Genomic DNA, 13,972 nt, shown 5'->3' on the forward strand with positions numbered 1-13,972 from the left:
TTTGTTTTAAAAGCTGGTATGCAATTAAGAGGATTCCACTGTTTCACCAGGCTCTTGGGGCATCCAATTAAGTAATAACATGAGAGAGGAGCTCTTAATTATGGAGGAAAACTTCCACAAGCCAGTGACAGGTGTGCAGGGCTCAAGCTGAGATCAAAATAGTTGACTACAGCATTAATTCTTCTCTTTCCTTTTTCCCCAAACACACTTAAGCTTGCGTGCAATTAGTTGAAAAGTAAACCAGACCAAATGACGGCCATATTTCAAACTTTATTACCTTTTATCACTTTAACATCCACCAATTCGAGTCTTAAAGGATTAACACCAAGACTGAAGGTTTAAATCCACAGCAAGCAAGCTTCAGTGATCAGAAATGATAATAGCCAAAGCTGAATTTACACTCATCACTGAGAAGTTAGATATTTCCCTAAACTGTGCATACAGTAAATTGAAGTTCTTCCTTTTCCATTTTTATACATGTACTTTGTAAATAACCTTAAGAATAAAACTACCTTCAAGGCTCTGCACCTATAGCTCAAGTGGCTAAGGCGCCAGGCACATACACCAGAGCTGGTGGGTTAGAATCCAGCCCAGGCTTGCCAAACAATGACAACTACAACCAAAAAATAGCCAGGCGTTGTGGTGGGTGCCTGTAGTCCCAGCCACTTGGGAGGCTGAGGCAAGAAAATCACTTAAGCCCAGGAGTTGCAAGTTGCTGTGAGCTGTGATGCCACAGCACTCTACCCAGTGCGACAGCTTGAGGCTCTGTCTCAAAAAAAACAGATGATGATGCCACAAAGGCATTTGTTGAAACAGCCCTTTTCAAACGGGGCTACTCTTGATTGCCAAAGAAAATAGCTCCTGGAAGGTCAGATCTCCAAATTTGGTGTTGGGAAGCAGCTCCTGAGAAATATGTACATACACAGAGTCATCATGATAAGAAAAACAGAATTTGGATTCAAGTACCAGTCTATCACATACTTAACTCATTCAAGCAATTATTGAGCTGCTCCCTATCAGGCACAGAACTGAGTGCCAATGATAAAAAACACATAAATGATTACAACACAGTGTTACAGATTCTATGACCATCATCAACACAAAAGAAGCATGAAAAGAAAATAGTCAATTCTATCTGGAAAAGAGAGCAACAGCTTTAAAGACAAAGTGATGTTGGTTGCTAGATTTTTAAAACTAAAATAAAGTCCTATTTGCCAAGTTAAGAGGGGAAGAAGACCATTTGAGCAAAAGAAATGACCTGAGTAAAAATTTGGCAGTAAAACAGCATATGGAGAATGCTAGGGACTGCAAGTGGTTTGGCAGGGTCAGGCTGAGACGAGGAAGTCACTAGAGGTGACCCTGGCAGCCGATGCAAGAATGGAGGCTGTTGTCCAGACAAGAGCTGCTGAGAGTCTGAGGTAAGGTAACAGGTGTGGGGGGTGGAGAGAAAGGCACAGATTTGAGAAATGTTAAGGTGATAATATCTACACAACTTTGTGACTGAAGGAGTATGAGAAGATAAGGAAATCCCAAATTTCCGGCTTGGGTGACAGAGAAAATAGTGGTGTCATTCACTGAGATAAGAAGCATGAAGAGAAGAAGGTTTGCGGAAGAAGAAAATAAGTTCAGTTTTAAGCCAACCTTGTGACTTTAAACCAGGTCCTTAATACCTCAAAATCAGTTTCCCAGTTAATAAAATAGTTATAACACCACCTACCTCAGAGATTGTGGTGAGAATTTTAAAAAGTAATAAATGGAAGAAGGGTTATATTATTTTTACTCTCTAGCTTTGACTCAATGGAAGAGATACTAACAGTATCCATTTTCCCCTTTTTTCCTTTCAGTATAGACACCCCCCGACCCTCACCCTCTGCCAAGATTTAATCGGGTGCATACAACCCAGATAGAAACTACACTTATTGTTATTTACAAATAGATATACCATGTTTCTCAAGATAACGAACAAATGCCAGGAGAACTGATGTATACAACTTCCAGCTCACCTTTTTTCTTTTAAAAGGCAACTATGTGGCCTATACTCTCTCTTCTCCCTTCTCATGGACTCATCTCATGGACTCATCTCAAGGTACTAATGATCTGTCTTTGAGCATGTGCATATGGCATCATCCTAGGACAGCAATGAGACAGAAGGAACCTGGAACTCTGGACGATTTCGTGGAGCAAAACCTCTAACCACTGTGATCATAACAGACCTACCTCTTGACTGTTATGTAAAAGATAAACGTCTATCTTGTTTGAGTCACTGAATGTTTGGGCTTCTTCCAGCAGCTACCCTGTACTCTACTCCCTCTAAGCTTATTAACATCTGCAAGGAAACTGAGTGAGACATATTTCAGGGCCCTAAAAATTTACTGATAGGAGAAGATATATTCATGAGTATGTATGTACATGTACAGCTCATAGGCATAAAATGAGAAAAAATTGGACTGATGGGTACCAAGTGACAGAGCAGGCCCAGGACTGTAATTGTTTATCTCATACAGCTTCCACATTAAAACTAATTATTAAAAGATACATGGGTTGGTGCCTATAGCTCACTAGGGCGCCAACCACATACACTGGAGCTGGCGGGTTCGAATCCAGCCCGGGCCTGGCAAACAACAATGACAACTACAACCAAAAAATAGCCAGGCGTTGTTCAGGTGCCTGTCGTCCCAGCTACTTGGGAGGAAGAAGCAAGTGAATCGCTTACTCCCAAGAGTTGGAGCTTGCTGTGAGCTGTGAGCTGTGACACCACGACAACTGGCAAATTGTTTCTACCCAGGGCAACAGCTTGAGATGCTGTCTCAAAAAAAGATATAGTAATATGTAGCTTACCACCTGACATTTAAATCTACAATCTGAAACAATAGAATCAATTATAACACTCTTATCTGAGGAGTAATTTATCCCAACATAACAACCACCTCAGACTAAAATAAGAAGAGCTTAGGAATTCTCAAATATTTTGAACTATCATTGTACACAAAAACAACACAGAGCAGGGTAGCTGAAAAACCAAGTAGCTAGGCTATGACATTACTACATTTGGATGTGATGTGATATTGCCTAGAAGCTAAATGAAGCAAAACTGGCTTCTTCTCAAGGGCTAGGAAGAAGGCTATTAATGGAACTAACCCTTGATCTGTGACTGCTCACATGTTCCTATCAAAAGTCACACAATTTCCTTTTTTATACAATAACAAGGATATGATATATTTATAGGACAGATGAGCCAAAACACTTGAGCCTATGGCTTTGCCCATGTGACATGATAGCACCTTTAAGAAAATAATTTGCAAAGGAAAAAGAGTATGCTATGATAAATACAAGGAAACTTAGATTACATTCCCAGATTCTTTGTTTTCAAACTACATGATCTTGAGAAAATCAACTGACTTCTCTGGGCTTCTGTTCCTTATCTGTAATAAGAGAGTCTGGAACAAATGATGATCTCTTCCAGCTCCATGAAATTCAAAGGCTTATAAATTTTCTAATAATATTAAAATAATCCTGTTATTTTAGTGTCAATATTTCAGTGCAAAAATGTCACAGAATAGGCGGTGCCTATGGCTCAGTGAGTAAGGTGCCGGCCCCATATACTGAGGGTGGCAGGTTTAAACCCAGTTCTGGCCAAGCTGCAACAAAAAATAGCCGGGTGTTGTGGCGGGCGCCTATAATCCCAGCTGTTTGGGAGGCTGAGGCAAGTGAATCACCTAAGCCCAAGAGCTGGAGGTTGCTGTGAGTTATGACATCACAGCACTTTACTGAGGGCAACAAAATGAGATTCTGTCTCAAAAAAAAAAAAAAAAGTCACAGAATATAGTTAGTACCACTTCAATTTCTTTACTTAAAATGCACACTTAAGCAAAAAAATAAAAATAAAAAACTAATTTGCCACTATCATATCCTCTTTACAGAAATACAAAAGAAATCTGACAAGGCAATCAAAAAGAGTCCAATACAATTAAGTTCACCCAGACATCAGAAAAATTGTTTCTTTGAATGTTACAAATGCTTAAGTGTAATCCCTTTCTCATATGAAGGCTCTGTTGAGACAGTCACCTTACCTTCATGGCTCAACAGTATTAAGTGCCACTATAATTAGTGTTACTGTAATTCTCGAACATAATCAAATAGTGACCAAGAATGATGCAATCAGGAGAAAGTACAGGATAGAAAAGAAAGCTAGCAATTTTAATATCATCACTCTCTAATAATCCTAGATCACCATAGACTTTTTCAATCATGCATTCCCTCAGCAACCTTTATGGAAAACATTCTCTATGCCAGCCACCAGGAAAATGGAGATCACATATACATACACAAACACATACCCACACACACACACAGAGCTAGTCTATCTACCCTCAAGTAGCTCTCTGTCTCTCTACCAGGAAATTTTGTTCCTTAAATTTAAAAAAGAAAAGCTTACAGAAAGATGGTTAAGGCTATCTCTTATCCTCAGTTAGTCTAAATTAAAGAACCTATTTTCCCTACCAAAAAGACTATTGTACATTCCTAAGAAAACAGATGTGAATCCAAAAGTATGATAGAGGGAGGGAAAAATATGGGATTTTAATTCAGAAGTCCAGGGATTACAGAAAGGAAATGAAAAGCATAATATCTGCTTCATGAGTTTTAAGGTTTGAATAAGACAAATAGCATATTCATATATGCCTACATATTCATGTACTCATTTTCTGAGAAAATACAGTGTAGGAGTTAAGTATGCAGGCTCTGAAGTCAGACAGCTACATTCCTTCATAAAGCTGTGAGACTGAACAAATTTCTATCTCTGAGACTCAGTTTTCTCTTCCATAAAATAGGGATAGTACAGATTAAAACAAATATTCACTTGGCATAATGCCTGGTAGATAGCACAATGCCAGCTAACATTATTCTTAGCTCTGTGCTAAATAAAGTGAGTAAAAAGATGGAGGAAAAAAACAAAAAAAGCTACTAGTTTAGAATAAGAAACAGATTAGCAAAAAGAAAAAGTTTAAATGACATAAAAATACAAAGAAAGAATTATTCAAATATCAGCTGATATTATTCTATATAAAGTTTTGAGATAAAGTAACTCAGACTGATTCTAAGTGGGGCCTCTGGAAACCACCTACACTTAATCACTGTATGGCCATCATAGTGGGAGACAAAGAGGGTAAGAAAGATAACTAAATGTGTTCTTACAATCAGATAAAATGCAGACTTTGACACTATCCTAATCAACACCTATTCTACCCTAATATTAAATAGAGAAGGCAATGATCCAAACATCATAATGCAGTCACTTGCAGTAAAGAAAAATTGACAATCCCCAAAAGAAAAATGAGTAAAATTAGTTTTGTAACAAAATTCAGAGACAGAAGCCTGTCTTCAGATGGAAAAATCCTTAAACAATACAATGCAGCATTCATGTACATCAATAATTAAACACAAAGAAAATATGGGTTGATGTTCCACTTAGGAAAAATGTCATCCGCATCACTGAAACATTGTAAATCTATTTTCAGGGAAGAAATAACTGGAAGTTGATCACATAAAATTAAGCAGATCCCCCACTTGCCAGCCACTCGCACCTCTTTAAATGAAGGTATGTCAATATGCTCACCTGAGAGCAACCACTGGATATATGTACAATAATCACAGAACTCACTTGGAACATTCCCCTAAAGATGGACACAATTTAACTGCTGGAGGATAGGAAGAGTAAGGAATGGGGAAAAAAAATATCTACCTGAACTTCTGTACATATTTCTAGAAGACTTAAAACTGGGATTTCAAGTTGAGTGTCCTTATAAGAGAAGCTGTTAACACCAACCCTACTCTTTCAACCAATTCTCCTTCAAACATTGCCCAGTGTCCTAACTTTTGTAATCAAGGAGCATCCCTCTTCCTCAATACTAGACCAAGATCCAAACCTCAAGTCTAAGTCCCCTTGGCCTGCCTCACAGTTGTACCACCATTTCACCCCATTCTTACTTCCACTATGTAGTCAGGTATATTCACACAACAGTTTTCTCTAACCAGGACCTCACTCTGGCCTGTTTTCTTCAACTGTCGCCAAAGACAACCATAAAACTCATCAAAATGTCTTCTTTGGGAGGGTATGGCGGCTCAAGCTTATAATCCCAGTACTTTGGCAGGCCAAGACAGGAGGATCACTTAAGGCCAGGAGTCTGAGGCCAAACTACACAACATAACCAGACCCTCATCTCTACAAACAAATATTATAAAAAATCACACTATAGGCAATAGTCAACACTCTGTCTCTGGAAAAAAAAAATACATTCTTCTTTATTTAGCTCAAGTGAAATTTTAAATTTCCCTCTTAAAATGGTAAATTCTATGCTTGTTTTGGCAGCACATATACTAAAATTGGAACAGTACAGAGAAGATTAGCATGACCACTACACGAGATGATATACAAATTTGTGAAACATTCCATTTTTTTTTTTTAATGGAAGTAAATTCTCAATAAGCCCCACCAAATCTAATTATGAAAGTCATGTAATAAGTTACTATCTTACCTGGCATTTTTCAATTTAAAAGATATTTTCACATCCATTATTTCATTTGATCCTCACAACAGATGGGAAGGTCAGTTATTATTATCTCTATCCCAAGTCTCAGAGAGAGAAAGATAGTTGTAGCTAGTAAGTAGCAAAGCTGAACTTTCCAGGTTTGTATGATTACAAATTCAATGCCCTTTCCACATACGCATTCACTCTCTTAACCAAGAAAGTGTAAACAATAAACCAGCTATCTAAATGTCCTGTAAACAAATTACCTAGCTGGAGAAACAAGTTCCTAGGGAAAAAAAAAAGGAACTCTGTTAAACAGTATCAGGATGAAAATATAACATAATGGCACTAGAAGTTGGCCACCTTTCAATAAATCCTGTGGCCAACGATGAAAGAGGCATCAAATTATCCCCTGATACTCCACTAATAGTAGAGTTAACCAAGAAAGAAGGAAACCGGGCAGCGGTCTGTGGCTCAAAGGAGTAGGGGGTTGGCCCCATATGCCCGAGGTGGCCGTTTCAAACCCAGCCCTAGCCAAAAACTGCCCAAAAAAAGGAAACCAACATTGATTAAGTGCCTACTATGTTATAGTTACATGGCAGACACTACCAAAGACATTAACCCTAGTGGATATCTTATCCCTATTTTGCAGATAAGTTAAATAAGGCTTATCTGAGGGTTAAAGATTATCCAATGATGGTTAAGAGACATATACAATATTATCCAAAAATGGCAGTACCAAGATTTTGAAAACCGAACCTCAAATTCCAAGTCTGAGGCTAATTCCAGTGATTATACCATGCTTTGGAAACTTTTAAAGAATTCTTAAAACACCATTATATCTAGAAATTCTTTAATTTTGGAAAGATAATCAAAATACTCCATGTGCCTTACTGCTGTGATATAAGATTAAATGATAGAAAAAGCATAGATACTAACTGACCATAGATACTAATTCATTTATAACATATTTTTGAGCCAACTGCTTTATTATCTAAGAGTTTAATAGAAACTTGAATGTACCTTCAGAATGGTTTTTAATAATACTATAAATGAAAACCAAGTATAAGCTTTGAATCTGATACTAAATCAGCTAGGATACTTTAATTTAGCTACTAAACTACTCTGAATTTAAGTTTTTTGTATAGGTAAAATGGAAACAATACCTCTCTCTCAGAGTTGTCATTAAGATTTAGAGATAATGTATGTAAAACACCTAGGGCAAAGTCTCACATGTGATAGCTATTATCATTCCTGCCATTTCTGGATATTCAGCTAAAACATGTAGTGAAAATTAATAACTCAAACATACAATATTCCACATATAATAGGTTGTTTGGTACCATGGAAAATAAGCATTCAAATGATTTAAATTTTTAATTTTCATCAGATATTTTGGCATTAGATAGAATTTTTTTAAATCCCAAATAATAAAAACAAATCTGGGTAGTCTGCCTTGAAACCCTAAGCAGAATTTCTTCCCCTGATCCTCTAGTTACCTAGTAACCACCTGCCAGCCAAAGAAAATTGGCTCTGCACCAGTCTAATTACCCAACCAGCCTGAACAACCTAAAACGAAGTCTGAAATAAAAGGAATTGTCGTCAGAATGTTAGTGAAATTATCCACAACAGGAGACCTGAGAATCCAAATACCACCGGGCAGTTATTTCCATGAGAATAAAATCACAATTTATGAGCCCTGCAAATTAGACCATTATTAAAACAAACATCCCATTGAGGCTACAGCTATCAGATAAATGGCTTTATTGTTCCCATTGTTTTATCCATTGCAGCAAAGAGGTGCAAACTGAATGAGCAGTTACCAGAAGCAGTAATTTCTAGGAAATTACAATTCTACCTCCATCTTAAAGCTCCCTTTGTGTTGGAATGTACAGGCTCTAGAGGGGAGGAGAATGGAGACTCAATTATTCTCCACATACTCCCCTACTCAAAGATCTCAACAACTTTCCAAGGAAACTCACCAGTTCTCCCACATTTTCCTATTTGTTCTCCCCACGCCTCAGGTTGTTTCTGGGCTCACCCAAGAAGAACAAGCTCAATTCAGCAAATCCATTTTTTCACCTGGAAACCTTTAGACAATCTTCCAACCCAAATAAACACAAACAGAAGAGACAAGAAAAATGGCCCTGGTTTCCCTAGCTCCCACAATACAAAGTTATCTCCTGCTAGAGCAATGAGAATGAGCAAGTACAAAAGCATGGCATAGGTTCCTCCCAATATTAAAAAAACAAAAACAAAAAACTTTACATTAATTGCTAGCATCATAAAACTTGAAGTATATTTACAGATTTAAATGGGAAATCTGAGACATACTAACTAAGAGCTGTCCTATGCTGAATTACATCATGGAAAGGGGAAGGCAAAAGTAATCCCATAGCTAGTGGTTAGGGCGCCGGCAACGTACACCAAGGCTGGTGGGTTCGAACCTGACCCGGGCCTGCTAAACAACAATGACAACAACAACAACAACAAAAATAGCCGAGCACTGTGGCCAACACCTGTAGTCCCAGCTACTTGGGAGGCTGAGGCAAGAGAATCGCTCAAGCCCAAGAGTTTGAGGTTGCTGTGAGCTGTGTCTACCGAAGGCAACATAGTGAGGTTCTATCTTTACCAAAAAAAAAAAAGTAATCCTTTCAATACTAGCCCAGTGAATCAACAAGTCTACCAATTTTAGAAATAAAATGAACAAAACTAGCATTACTGGACATCTGCTATAGGCCAACCACTGTATACACATTATTTGTAATCCTCACAGCAACTGTCTGAGGTAGAATACCTATTGACAGGTGAGAATTTAAGGCTCAGAGAGATTAAATAATTTGTCTAAAGTCACATAGCTACTAAACTAAGATTTGAATTAAAGTTTCTAACGTTGAAGTCTAAGCACGTTTAACCTTTGGTTTTTACTTTATTGTTCTACCTAGTAGAAGAACATTTAAAAAAAAAAGACTTATTAAAAAATCTATAAGAGATAAGATTTGAATAGTATCTGAACTTTTTACAGAATTCTAACATTTGGCCAGGCATGGTGGCCCACGCCTGTACTCCTAGCTCTCTGGGAGGTGGAGGCAAGAGGATCCCCTGAGCTGAGGAGTTTGAGACCAGCCTGATCAAAGGCGAGACCTAATAATAGAAAAATTGGTGGAGTATTGTGGCAGGTATCTATAGTTCCAGCTACTCAGGAGGCTGAGGCAAGAGGATCACTTGAACCCAGGAGTTGGAAGTTGCTGTGAGCTATGCTGACTGAATCCACAAGTGAATCTACAAGTCTACCAATTTTAGAAATACAATGAACAAAATGTATTTAGAAATACATGGCACTCTGGTCTGGGAAACAGCGTGAGAACTGTTAAAAAAAATTCTTAAAAATTGGCCGGCGCCTGTGGCTCAGTCGGTAAGGCGCCGGCCCCATATACGGAGGGTGGCGGGTTCAAACCCGGCCCCAGCTGAACTGCAACCAAAAAATGGCCGGGTGTTATGGCGGATGCCTGTAGTCCCAGCTACTTGGGAGGCTGAGGCAAGAGAATCGCTTAAGCCCAGGAGTTGGAGGTTGCTGTGAGCTGTATGATGCCATGGCACTCTACCAAGGGCCATAAAGTGAAACTCTGTTTCTACAAAAAAATAAAAATAAAAAAAATAAAATTCTTAAAAATTTTAAGAATTGGCTCAGCGCCTGTAGCTCAACCGGCTAAGGCACCAGCCACATACACCAGAGCTGGAGGGTTCAAATCCAGCCCGGACCTGCCAAACAACAATAAAACTACAACCAAAAACTAGCCAGGCATTGTGGAGGGCGCCTGTAGTCCCAGCTACTTGGAAGGCTGAGGCAAGAGAATCACTTAAGCCCAGGAGTTGGAGGTTGTGTGAGCTGTGATGCCACGGCACTCTACCCAGGGTGAAAACTTGAGGCTCTATCTTCAAAAAAAAAAAAAAATTTAAGAATTAAACAAAGTTAAAACTGCTAAGCTTAAAAAAAATAGTTCTGACACTATGAATCAGTCATAGGACACAATTCAGATTACATAACTTTATCATACAATTCACTTGCAAAATTTTCTTTCAATTTCTTAACTTGTGAAGTATAACCCTTTCCCACTTTACATGTGAGAAAACTAAGGCTCAGATTTTGTGATTTGCCCAAGGCAGAATGGAAACTAAAACTCAGAACTCTGATTAAAAGTTCATCACCTATGCAGCTTTATCACAATGCCAGACTTAAACATACGCATAAAGAACTCCAAAATCTGTTGCGGAATTCTTTGCTTAATTATGAAGAACATCTGTTTATAATTAATAGCATGTGAACACTAGGCATGGAAGTGAGGAGGAAGGAACACCAGAAAGACTTGCATCCTATGACCAGCCCCTTAGGGCCTCAAGATGCCTAAATCTAAACTTTCTAGCTTCAAAAACACTGGAAGCCCATTCAGTGGAAGAGAACAGGGGATAGAAATGCATTTTAGCATGTACTCTGGCACATTTAGAAAGCTTAGATGGTAATACATGTTTCCTGGGATTAAGGGCCTACTACGCGTCAGGCACTATATAGGCTCTTTATATACATTGTTCCTAATCTTCCCAATGGTCTTTTGGGCAGATACTAGAATCCTTATTTTACAGATGAGAGAACTAAGGCTGAGAGATAAAGTGACTGAATCCTGATTGGTCTGACTTCAGAACCATTGTTTATAATGATAGAAAGTCGATCAGTGGTTACTTGGATGGGGGTTACAGGGAGGGCAAGAGAAGGGATTTCAAAGGGGCACCAGGAAATTTAGTGGAGGTAATGGATATGTTCACTATATGAATTGTAGTAATGATTTAATGAGTATATACATACATTTGTCACAACTTAGCAAACCATGCATTAAATCTGTATCATTTATTGTATGTCAGTTTTACCACAATAAAGCTTTTTAAGGGGAAACACATACACAAATGCATTGTTCTTTTTACTAACCACTATCACCCAAGAATATCTGCCTTGAAATTGTGTTTGATCATAGAGAAGCCAGGTCAAAGAATTTTTTCTTTAACCAATTTAGTTTCAAGTTTATGTAAACTATCAATAAAACATCACTGCAAGTTTTAAATACCTAACAATAACAAATTATTTCCAACCATTTTAAAATATATTTACATTCAAATGAAATAGCAATTATAAAATATAGCCTAGTAAAAGGTTAAACAGTAAATAAAGTCTTTGGCATCACACAAACCTGGATTGAAACCCATCCTTAATTTTTACTAGTGAATCTAGTCAGTTTTCTAAATCCATGTCCAGTTCCTCATTTATAAAATTAAAGTTCTGGGCGGCACCTGTGGCTCAAGGAGTAGGGCACCGGTCCCATATGCCGGAGGTGGCGGGTTCAAACCCAGCCCCGGCCAAAAAAAAAGAAAGTTCTGAGGAAAAGCACATGCTTGTTTAATAAATAAAAGGAAAATGACAGTAACAGTGCTACCTATCTTAGTTCAGGCTGCTATGCATATAACAGAATACAACAAACATTTATTTCTCCACAGGTCTGGGGACTGGGAAGTCCAAGATCAAGGTACTAGCAGTGTATCTGCTAAGAGTCTGCTTCCGGGTTTGCAGACAGCCCTTTTCTCATTTTATCTTCACTTAGAGGAGAGCACAGAGAAAGTAAGCTTTCCGGTGTCTCTCTCTTTTTTTAACATAAAGGGTTTAATGGTATTTGAAAAGGAAAATCCATTAAATCAACATAAAGTTCTTAACCTATGGAAATGGCTGCTAATTATTTTACAACACTTTGTAAATACCACAATTGTTAGATTACCAGCAAAAAAAGGTTTCAAGAGTCACTTTTCTTCCCTGAGCAAGCCAATTTTGCTTTGGGGTAAATTAAAATCAAAACATGAGCATCTTTGTTTCTTGAATTGACCCACTTTTCATACTGACGGACTTGCATGAAGTTCTGATTTTCAATTAAACTATCCACATGAGGTAATTGTCAGCTTTCTTGAGTCTGGTCATGGATTAGGCAGATACAATCCTTCCGGCATCAGCATCCTCTGCCATTGCTCATTGGGGTGCTCTCAACTGTCCATGAGTTTTGTGGGCTGGTTGGGAGAGGGCACTGGGGAAGGGTGTGCCAACAAAAGAAGGTTGTGAGTCACTGGGATGCCTCCAGGGATGATCCTTCCATGGCTGCAGGCAGTCCTCCTGGAGCCACGCCCACGATACCTGGTGGATATCTGTATGTGGCACCATTGAGTGCGGGATGAATTGCTCGTTGGTCTATTACTGACCAAGGAGCTGATGTGACAAAGAATTCCTGGTTCACACAGTTTCATAAGATTTCTGGCATGGGACCTGTGATTGCCCAGCATATTTCCATGGCAGCAGCCTCCCTCATCTCCAGTGAGCCCTGCTCACTGTACCAGGCCGTGTGGGGAGTACAGACGAGGTTTGGTGCATCCTTCAGTGGACCCTGAGCAAAGCTAAAGGGCTCCGATTCGTGCACATCCAGGGCCGCCCCTTGTATCCTGCCCTCCTTAAGGCCTGGGCTAAGGCTTTCTCATCCACCAGGCGGCCATGGGCCACATTCACGAGAAATGCTCCTTGCTTCATCTGCTTTATAGTAAAGTCATTGATGAGGTGGTGGTTATGTTCATTGAGATTGCAGGGCAAGGAGACACAGTCGCTCTGATACAGCAAGTCCTATAGAGTGTAGACCCTCTGAACACCCAGGGACCCTCTATCCCATCTTGCAAATAGGGGTCATAAAATATAACGCTGAATCCAAAGGCCTTGGTTCGAACAGCTACCGCTTGCCCCGTGTGACCAAAGCCGATGAGGCCCGGTGTCTCCCAGAGGATGCGTGCTGCTCCCGGGGCCACCTCTCGGATCTGCTCCACACTCTGTACCCGCATGCCCTTCCTCAGCACCTGGTACAGCCACGTGTTTCTCCGGTACAGGTTGAGAATGTGGCAGATAGTGGAATCAGCCGTCTCTTCCACTGCTGCAGACGGGATGTTGTACACTGCGATCCCGAGCTCGCCAGCAGCCTTGATGTCCACGTTGTAGTAGCCACTGCCTATCCGCACAATCACTCACAGGGCCTTTAACTTCTCCAGGTCCTCCCTGGTGAGGGTGATGGTGTGGTACATCATGGCACCCACGGCCTCGTTTAACACCTTCTCGTGGATCTCCTGAGTGGACTGGGCGTCACAGAAGGCCATGGTGGCCAGGTCCTTCAGGATCGGCCTCTCCACTCTGCAGTCGTGACCGTCCAACAGCGCCACCAGGGGCCAGTGATGCAGGGGGCCCTTTATGATCTGGGGGCAGTTACCTTCACAAATTCTGTCCAAGCGCTGTCTCTTGACTGGGTGATTATCCATTCTTTATGGAACTTTGCAACTCTCAGATTCCATTCTTTATGGAACTTTGCAACTCTCAGATT

General features: G+C 39.7%; 1 protein-coding gene, 1 non-coding gene and 1 pseudogene across 3 annotated transcripts in view; 1 reads left to right on the forward strand and 2 right to left on the reverse strand.

Moving 5' to 3' along the window:
- Positions 1-13,972, reverse strand: part of FAM168A (family with sequence similarity 168 member A) — a 221,834-nt gene that overhangs the window by 178,304 nt on the left and 29,558 nt on the right. The window lies entirely within an intron of this gene.
- On the forward strand, positions 6,352-6,457 carry LOC128566147 (U6 spliceosomal RNA). The gene has a single exon (XR_008374443.1). It is a non-coding gene; the product is annotated as a U6 spliceosomal RNA (small nuclear RNA).
- LOC128564524 (C-terminal-binding protein 2-like) lies at positions 12,540-13,920 on the reverse strand (annotated as a pseudogene).

The sequence above is a fragment of the Nycticebus coucang genome, chromosome 14 (genome assembly GCF_027406575.1).
Source record: "Nycticebus coucang isolate mNycCou1 chromosome 14, mNycCou1.pri, whole genome shotgun sequence".
NCBI classification, from domain to species: Eukaryota; Metazoa; Chordata; class Mammalia; order Primates; family Lorisidae; genus Nycticebus; species Nycticebus coucang.